This window comes from Cibotium barometz, chromosome 49, assembly GCF_041138505.1.
Source record: "Cibotium barometz isolate CiBa-2024 chromosome 49, ASM4113850v1, whole genome shotgun sequence".
Lineage (NCBI taxonomy): Eukaryota > Viridiplantae > Streptophyta > Polypodiopsida > Cyatheales > Cibotiaceae > Cibotium > Cibotium barometz.
In genome coordinates, this window is record NC_141094.1 from 35,034,144 (window position 1) to 35,043,816 (window position 9,673).

The window sequence follows — 9,673 nt, forward strand, 5'->3', positions numbered from 1 at the left end:
CACCACTTAGGCCTATATAACCCCATGAGTTTAGGGTCCATTTGGTGGAGAATCAAAGTTCTAGTCTTATAGGTCCTCAAACTTATAATGCAAGGGGCCTTACACTATATCTCTCTTTAGATCATTTTTAAACCTCAGCCGTCATTCTTATAATAGAAGTATTGGATGTAAGAGAAATGGATGTGTCCTAAAAACCATATGTTTTAAAACTTCACACTACCCCAATTGGGTATATAGGGTTTAAGGGAGCCTCGCAAACCATTTAGTTTGTTCATGGGAGAATTCTCCAAGAAACTTTCTTAGCTTGGGAAGAAGAACCCTGCATCCAAGTTTTGATTTCTGATACTAAGATCAGGAAAAGTTGGGAAAGAGACACATATTCAATAGTAGTAGCATTTGATTCAATATCTGTGTATACTCCATGTTTTGAGAAAAGCCACACACTCCCGTAATCCAATCTTTTCCCTTTAACGCTTTAATCTTTTATCCTGATAGTCCAAGACAAGAACTCAACTCACTAGATAACTTTTTATTTGCTTTGATGGGAGGCACCAATGGGGCAATATGTAGAGATCAAGATCTTTCACCCTTGAATCATAAATCATGAAGGACCCAAAATGCCTTGCTTATGGACCATTGGGAAGTGCATTAGCATAGGAATTGCATGTAAACTGTAAAAATGAGTCTTTAATAATTTTACACTTAGTACCATCCCAAAAATCATCCATTCTAAGTGAACCATTATTGTTGTTAGGCACCAACCATCTCTCCTTTTTTCTCGCACATTTCTAAGAATTCGTGACATAGAGATCTACTTTCTACAAGAATCTTGAGTTGTTGAGACTGATAGAAACATAGTCAAAACATAACGTCTTTTTGTGGCATGTCACACTTTGAGCACTTCTTACTACATGTTGAACAATCACGTTGCAATTTTTTTACCTCTTCTCTCATTATCATTGCATTGACATCGAAGAGTATCACCAACATAGTTTTCTTCTCTGCTTGGTGGTAGAGTTTAGGATCATGTGTGGAATCCTCCAATCCTTGGCATATTCTATATCGCATTGACTCAACCATACTAAGTTAAGTAAACATAGTTTGAAGTTGGTTCCAATATGTATTCCATCTAGATTACCGTCCCATGTTTCGGGTAATTGAACCAATAGCTTACTTAAGCTAGGTTTATTCATTTTATCTTGGTATCCTCTAATATAGTCCTATTGCCACCCATATCTTAAAGATAATTCTTAGCATTCTATCTTGAAACTCCACAATAGCCTAATGTTCATCCCAAATTGGTGGCAACTCAGTCAATCTTTGTATAATTTATCATTCAAAGATAGCTCTATATATAAATGATAAAAGAGGAATTCCTATGACATTTGGAATTCAATCATTTAAATGGGAAAAGAGAAATTCCTAGCATATTGGAATTAATGGATATTTTATTTAAATTCAAAGATAAATTTTAGATAAATTTAATTTTATGTATGAGAAATATTTAAATGATAAAAGAGGAATTCCTATGACATTTGGAATTCAATCATTTAAATGGAAAAAGAGAAATTCCTAGCATATTAAAATTAATGGATATTTTATTTAAATTCAAAGATGAATTTTAGATAAAATTATTTTATTTATGAGAAATATTTAAATGATAAAAGAGGAATTCCTATGACATTTGGAACTCAATCATTTAAATGAGAAAAGAGAAATTCCTAGCATATTGGAATTAATGGATATTTTATTTAAATTCAAAGATGAAATTTAGATAAATTTATTTCATGTATGAGAAATATTTAAATGATAAAAGAGGAATTCCTATGACATTTTAAATTCAATCATTTAATGAGAAAAGAGAAATTCCTAGCATATTGGAATTAATGGATATTTTATTTAAATTCAAAGATGAATTTTAGATAAAATTATTTTATGTATGAGAAATATTCAAATGATAAAAGAGGAATTCCTATGACATTTGGAATTCAATCATTTAAATGGGAAAAGAGAAATTCCTAGCATATTGAATTAATGGATATTTTATGAATTTATTTTATGAGAAATATTTGATGATAAAAGAGGAATTCCCATGACATTGGAATGCAAATAATTAAATGCAAAAAGAGGAATTCCCATGATAATTGAGTTCCAAGACATTAAATGAGAATTTTTTTAAAATAGTATAATTCAATTTATGATTATTTATCAAAAGTGAAAATATAGGTAGAATTAATTTTTATAAATCCCATGAATTCTTTTATTCAAAAGAGGAATATCGAATATAATTCATTTGAGGAATTGAGAAAGAATATGGAAATAGTCGTCGAGAAAAAGAACCTTTATCTAGGCCATGCAATTGGCATAAATTTAGAACAAGTCCCATTACCGGTATCGAAGTAGAAAAAGCTACTAAATGGGAATAGGATGTAGATTGGATGTAAGTGGGATGTGATAGGATGTGAATGGATGTGATAAGATGAAAATGAGATGTGATAGGATGTGAATGGATGAGATAAGATGTAAACAGGATGCGATAAGATGTGAATGGATGTGATAAAATGTAAATGGGATGTGATAAGATGTAAATGGGATGTGATAGGATGTGGTGTAATGAATGAGATGTGAAGTAAGTGGATGTGGATGTGAATGATGAGATGAGAGGATATCTGAAAGGGTGAGATAGGAAGTAAATGGATGTGGATATGGATGTGTATGTGAAAGAATGGATGTGGATGTGTATGTGAAAGAATGGATGTAGATGTGTATGTGAAAGAATGTGATGTAAACGGATGTGGATGTGTATGTGAAAGAATGGATGTGGATGTGTATGTGAAAGAATGAATGTGGATGTGTATGTGAATGAATGTGATGTGATGTAAACGGATGTGGATGTGAATGTGATGTAGATGTGGATGAGATGTGGTGTAATGTAAAGAGATGTGGATCTGAATGTGATGTGGATGTTGATGAGATGTGATGTGATGTGAATATATGTGGATGTGAAATAATAGATGTGAATGTATGGATAGATGTGGATAGTCGTGCATGTGAATGATTAGATGATGTGGATGAATGAGATGGGATGTGTATGAATGAGATATGATGTGGATGTGATGTGTGGATAGAATGTATGTGATGGGATTGGGATACAATGAATGTGATGAATCTGGATATGATGTGATGTGATGTGATGTGAGTCGGGTGATGTGAGTCGGATAAGTATGAATGGGTGAGATGTGATGTGGAGTGAATGTGATGTAAATTGGGATAGATGTGAATGGGTGAGATGTGATGTGGAATGAATGTGATGTAAATTGGGATAGATGTGAATGGATGATATGTGATGTGAATGGATGAGATGTGATGTGATGTGAATCGGGATGTGAATGAATGATATGGGATGTGAATGGATGAGATGTGATGTCATGTGAATCGGGATGTGAATGAATGAGATGTGATGTGAAATGGATGTGATGTAAATTGGGATAGATGTGAATGGATGATATGTGATGTGAATCGGGATAGATGTGTATGAATGATATGTGATGTGAATCGGGATAGATGTGGATGAATGAGATGTGATGTGAATGGATGAGATGTGAATCGGGATAGATGTGAACGAATGAGATGTGAGGTGAAATGGATGTGATGTGGTGTGGATGGGGGTAGATATGAATGGATGAGATGTGAATGAAGGTGATGTGATGACATGTGGATATGGGTAGATGCGAGTGGATGAGATGTGATGAGTATAAATGTGGAAAGATGTGATGAGATGGAAAATGATGTGATTGGATGAGAATGGATGAAGGACGATGAGAATACATATGATTGGACTTGGATTAAGTAATGTGGATTGATGTGGAAAGACGAGAGTTTGTTTATAGAAACTGTATTTAAATCTCTTTCATGTCAAGAATGCTAGGGAAGCATTTTGACCGTCTTATGAATGAGGTCGTGAGACCTAACTGATAAAGTTGCAACAGGTGACGGAGAGTTAACGGAGGACGTCTCGCGAAGCAAGGTTGGCCGAGGTCTTGACCACGGTTTGATTTAAATGGTGAGCTTCTGGTACGGTGGATGAGGGACCAAGGAAGCGGCCTATGAGTGAAGCGCTAGGTGACTTGCGATGGATCCTAGAGGGTGCTGACCATACGGTGCTCCGGCTCAGGGTCGCCAAAGATACCCACGCATGCGTCGAGGAAGATAATTGGAACAAGGAGTAAGAGTTGTTTTCTGAATTCGGGCATGGATCTGGTTGATTGACCTTGCTGGTCCTCAACGGATGAGTCCATGGCTCTTTTATATGGATGTGTTGGTTGATCTTGCTTTTGAGCTAGGAACTATCAAAAAGGCCCCTAAGTGGACAGGTGGTGAGTGTTCTGGTTATCAATGATGCCATAGGTACACCGATGAAGGAATGATTAGAAATTAGAATTCAACTGGATATTTAGGAGGATTATGATTAGTGATACTATGGTTTTATTAAAAGATTGTTTTAAAGAGAGCTAAAACAGGAAATTTCATATCAGGTGTTGTGTAAATGGTGTGACTAGCTTGAAGTTTGCAGTTCCGGCTAGGGGGGCTGGGAACTCTTTTCCCTAGTACCCAGGACAAAACCTAACCAAATTCCTAATTGGATCCCATCACTATAGTGGTTGGGCAGTTGGTTAACCCATGGGACTAGATGGGGTTAGGCTGGATTGATGGTGGATCCCTAAAATGAGACTCAATTTTATTATGGTACAATAGATGAAGTAAATCTTGGACAGTCCTTGTTCTATGGAAAAGAATCAACGGTTGTGCCTCTCGATGAGGAAAAAGCGTTGGTCTCTATAATCCAAGTGCAAGTCTTTTCCTTGATCTGTCCATGTGACTTATGGGCTTCGTCGAATCAATTTGGTTAGTTAAGGCTCTTGACTACGTTAGAATAAAAATATCCTAGAGGAATCGCCCGTGCTTTTTGGGTGAGGGAAGTTTTTCCGAGTTCGGTTTTGGAAGAACCGAGGGATTAGTCTCTTGTTTGGATAACCGTGGGCGAGGCCTCGAGTGAGAGGCCCTGCCCTGTGCAAGAAATGCTACTTCCGCTGCTAGCACCCCTGAATTCATTGCACGGAGGTGGCGGTGATCTTTCAGCTGGTATCAGAGCAAATTGGCTAAAGTGGATTAACCAAGAAGCCAGAAATGTCAAAAATTTATGAAGTAGCAATAAAAGGTTAGAATTGTGTGATGAAATTCATACAAATTGATATTCAGAATAAAGATTCATAAATACGTAATTGGGTCTTCAGATGGAAGTACCGCAATTGTATAGAATCCCTGACTTGCTTGAGGCCTAGAAATGATGGCATTTACCTTATAATTCCAAGGACCATGACTACCCATATATACCAAGGGTATAACTGCAGCTCTTTACTGGCAGTATATACGAGTAAATCTAAGACCTTGAAATTATAAGCAAAATGCTATCCAGATGATGAATTCGAATGTGGTTGATATGATTTTAAAATTCTGGTTGAGAATTGATGAGTTGATTTGGATTCTGATTGAAAAATGACGATTCCTGAATTTTGGTGAGTTTTAGTGATTAATCACATAAGGTTTGTATTTACACTTAAATTAGAATGCTTTTATGTTTATCTCTCTCTTCCCCAAAGAATGGTCATTCCTATGACCAATTCTCTATTCAATTGATGCTTCTCATGGAGAAATTCTTAATTCACAAATCAAACTCTAGGCTTGTGAAGCTAGGGGTTCAAGAAAATGGTTTTTATACTTATATGCTTGAAAATTATAGTAATATTATGAGATAAATCGATAAATTAGATTTAAGGCTAAAAGATAGTTATATTATCATAATTACTTTACTATGTCTTATTGTTTTCAAAAATATTACAATTTGCCAGCGGAGCTATGGTAAAATTTTTAAGAAATTGATACATAATTTATTCTTATGCATAACATGAAAAGAGGACTTCCTACCATATTCTAGGATTGAATATCCTAGGCTAAAAGAATGATTTTTGTCACATTCAATGGAAAACTAATTTTTAAGGTTTATGTGTAATTAAATAATTAAGAAAAGAGAAAATTATGGTAATTATATATAAATGATAAAAGAGGAATTCCTATGACATTTGGAATTCAATCATTTAAATGGGAAAAGAGAAATTTTTAGCATATTGGAATTAATGGATATTTTATTTATTTTCAAAGATGAACTTTAGATAAATTTATTTTATGTACGAGAAATATTTAAATGATAAAAGAGAAATTCCTATGACATTTGGAATTCAATCATTTAAATGGGAAAAGAGAAATTCCTAGCATATTGGAATTAATGGATATTTTATTTAAATTCAAAGATGAATTTTAGATTAAATTTTTTATGTATGAGAAATATTTATATGATAAAAGAGGAATTCCTATGACATTCAGAATTCAATCATTTAATGGGAAAAGAGAAATTCTTAGCATATTGGAATTAATGGATATTTTATTTAAATTCAAAGATAAATTTTAGATAAATTTATTTTATGTATGAGAAATATTTAAATGATAAAAGAGGAATTCCTATGACATTTGGAATTCAATCATTTAAATGGGAAAAAGAGAAATTCCTAGCATATTGAATTAATGGATATTTTATGAATTTATTTTATAAGAAATATTTGATGATAAAAAAGGAATTCCCATGACATTGGAATGCAAATAATTAAATGCAAAAAGAGGAATTCCCATGATAATTGAGTTCCAAGACATTAAATCAGAAAAAGAGAAATTTTTAGTATAATTCATGTTATGATTATTTATCAAAAGTGAAAATATGGGTAGAATTAATTTTTATAAATCCCATGAATTCAAAAGAGAAATATCGAATATAATTCATTTGAGGAATTGAGAAAGAATATGGAAATAATCATCGAGAAAAAGAACCTTTATCTAGGCCAAGAAATTGGCAGAAATTTAGAAAAAGTCCCATTATCGGTATCGAAGTAGAAAATCGAAGTAGAAAAGCTACTAAATGGGAATAAGATGTGGAATGGATGTAAATGGGATGCGATAGGATGTGAATGGATGTGATAAGATAAAAATGAGATGTGATAAGATGTAAACGGGATGCAATAAGATGTGAATGGATGTGATAAGATGTAAATGGGATGTGATAGGATGTGGTGTAATGAAAATGAATGTGGATGAGATGTGAAGTACGTGGATGTGGATGTGAATGATGAGATGAGAGGATATGTGAAAGGGTGAGATAGGAAGTAAATGGATGTGGATGTGTATGTGAAAGAATGGATGTGGATGTGTATGTGAAAGAATGCGATGTAAATGGTTGTGGATGTGTATGTGAAAGAATGTGATGTGATGTAAAGGGATGTGGATGTGGATGTGAATGTGATGTGATGTAAAGGGATGTGGATGTGGATGTGAATGTGATGTAGATGTGGTGTAATGTAAAGAGATGTGGATCTGAATGTGATGTGGATGAGGATGAGATGTGATGTGATGTGAATATATGTGGATGTGAAATGATAGATGTGAATGTATGGATAGATGTGGATAGTCGTGCATGTGAATGATTGGATGGATGTGGATGAATGATATGGGATGTGTATGAATGAGATATGATGTGGATGTGATGTAATGTGGATAGAATGTATGTGATGGGATGGGGATACAATGAATGTGATGAATGTGGATGTGATGTGAGTCGGATAAGTATGAATGGGTGTGATGTGATGTGGAATGGATGTGATGTAAATTGGGATAGATGTGAATGGATGATATGTGATGTGAATGGATGAGATGTGATTGGGATGTGAATCGGGATGTGAATGAATGATATGGGATGTGAATGGATGAGATGTGATGTCATGTGAATCGAGATGTGAATGAATGAGATGTGATGTAAATTGGGATAGATGTGAATGGATGATATGTGATGTGAATGAATGTGATGTGAATCGGGATAGATGTGGATGAATGAGATGTGATGTGAATGGATGAGATGTGATGGGATGTGAATCGGGATAGATGTGAATGAATGAGATGTGAGGTGAAATGGATGTGATGTGATGTGGATCGGGGTAGATATGAATGGATGAGATGTGAATGAATGTGATGTGATGAGATGTGGATATGGGTAGATGCGAGTGGATGAGATGTGATGAGTATAAATGTGGAAAGATGTGATGAGATGGAAAATGATGTGATTGGATGAGAATGGATGAAGGAAGATGGGAATACATATGATTGGACTTGGATTAAGTAATGTGGATTGACGTGGAGCAATGTGGAAAGACAAGAGTTATAGAAACTGGATTGACGTGGAGCAATGTGGAGCAATGTGGAAAGACAAGAGTTCGTTTATAGAAACTGTATTTATGACCTGTTTTTAAATGACTCTTTTATGTCAAGAATGCTGGGGAAGCATTTTGACCGTCTTGTGAATGAGGTCGTGGAGACCTAACTGATAAAGTTGCAACGGCTGCTGACGGAGAGTCAATAGAGGACGTCTCGCGTAGCAAGGTCCTGGCCGAGGTCTTGACCAGCCTTGGTTCGATTTAAATGGTGAGCTTCCGGTACGATGCATGAGGAACCAAGGAAGCGGCCTATGAGAGGGAAGCGCTAGGTGACCTGCGAGACGGATCCTAGAGAGTGCTAACCATACGGTGCTGGGGCTCAGGGTCGCTAAAGATACCCACGCATGCGTCGCGAGGAAGATAATTGGAACAAGGAGTAAGAGTTGTTTTTTGAATTCGGGCATGGATCTTGTTGATTGACCTTACTGGTCCTCAACGGATGAGTCCATGGCTCTTTCATACGGATCTGTTGGTTGATCTTGTTGATCTTCAACGGAGAGTCCATTTGGATTTTTATAAGTGAATATATTGCCAGGTACTATGAGCTAGGAACTATCAAAAAGACCCCTAAGTGGACAAGTGGTGAGCGTTTTGGTTTTGCCAATGATGCCATAGGTACACCGATGAAGGAATGATTGGAAATGAGAATTCAACCGGATATTTAGGAGGATTATGATCAGTGATACTATAGTTTCATTAAAAGATTATTTTAATGACAGCTGAATCGGTGAAACAGGCAATTTCATATTAGGTGTGTAAGTGGTGTGACTAGCTTGAAGTTTGCATGAAGTTCCGGCTAGGGGGCTTGGGAACTCTTTTCCCTGGTACCTGGGACAAAACCTAACCCAATTTCTAATTGGATCCCATCACTACTGTGGTTGGGTGCCTGGCTAACCCATGGGACTGATGGGGATAGGCTGGACTGATGGATCCCTAAAATGAGACTCAATTCTATTATGGTACGATAGATGAAGTAAATCCCAGACAATCCTTGTTCTATGGAAAAGAATCAACGGCTGTGCTTCTCGATAAGGAAAAAAGTTTGGGTCTCTATGATCCAAGTGCAAGTCTTTTCCTTGATCTGACCATGTGACTTACGGGTTCGGTTGGATCAGTTTGGTTAGTTAAGGCTCTTCACTACGTTAGAATAAAAATATCCTGGAGGAATCGCCCGTGCTTTCCAGGTGAGGGAAGTTTTTCCGGGTTTAGTTTTGGAAGAACCGAGGGATTAGTCTCTTGTCCGGATAACCGTGGGCAAGGCCCCGAGTGAGAGGCCTTGCCCCGCGCAAGAAGTGCTTCTT